Source organism: Aplysia californica, unplaced genomic scaffold (genome assembly GCF_000002075.1).
Source record: "Aplysia californica isolate F4 #8 unplaced genomic scaffold, AplCal3.0 scaffold00062, whole genome shotgun sequence".
Classification (NCBI taxonomy): Eukaryota; Metazoa; Mollusca; class Gastropoda; order Aplysiida; family Aplysiidae; genus Aplysia; species Aplysia californica.
The window spans coordinates 408,318-409,331 of record NW_004797332.1 but is presented as its reverse complement, the minus strand read 5'-3'; positions in this window follow the sequence as shown (position 1 = coordinate 409,331).

Below are 1,014 nucleotides of genomic sequence, written 5' to 3'. Positions count from 1 at the left end.
GATGTGACCCTAATGGGTCCTGCCAATGTCTAAAGAATAGAATTATTCATATAAATTTTTGTTTTCCGTGTGTTATTGTGTCCCCCCTGTGTGCTATTACAACTTCTTTTAATCCCTTTAAAGGAAAATCTCGAACGATTTTTAATCCCACAAAAGCATTTCTCTACACCCCCTCTCCCGCCCTTTCGGAAAAAACAGGTTGTCTATATTTTTCTGTTGAGGACATTTCCTGTATGGTGTGCATTCTTGCTGGTGCCTTTTTCATTCACAATATGTTTTTTGCGTAATTCTCTATGATACATAATAATATGTAGTTATATATAATACGTAATCCTTTCTGAAGTTGACCTCATCACGTCTTAGGCTTAACCGGCTCCACGGTTCAGTGACAGCAAAAGAAATATTTTGACATTCTGGTAAGAACAGATTAGAATTTTGGATCGGGATTTTGAAGCTCAAGAAGGCTAAAAAAAAAAAAGAATACAAAACAAAAAAAAAGAAAGAAAAATAAATCAGAGGAAAAGGATAAAAATCTTGCTCTGACAAGGACGTAGGACCCTAATCATAGTCCACTTCGGAAGCTGCGTTTCTGTTGAACGTTTATTAACCTACTTACACTTACAGTAGCCTTGTCGTGATACGTTACATAAAGCCAGCTGATAAATGACGCGTTTGATAGGCGATGCGACTTCTCCTTCAAAATGACTCACTTTTTTTCCCCACACGTCGAAGTGAAAATCGTAGCTCTGACCTGAGAAGTTAGGTGATAGATCAGATTGGTGCGACACTGGCAGGTGGAAGGTTTTTGCTTTATCTATCTTTGGAAAATAGTTCACGACACTAAAACACCGTCATGATCGAATGCTTATATACATACACTTTCGGCTTAAACAAACCGTTTAACGCTTTTGATATGACAATCCATTATTAATAATAAAAGGGCCGGTCACATATTGAAAAATAAATCTGGTGTTGGTGTTTAAGTTAAAAAGAAAACCCCAAAAGACCCCCCCC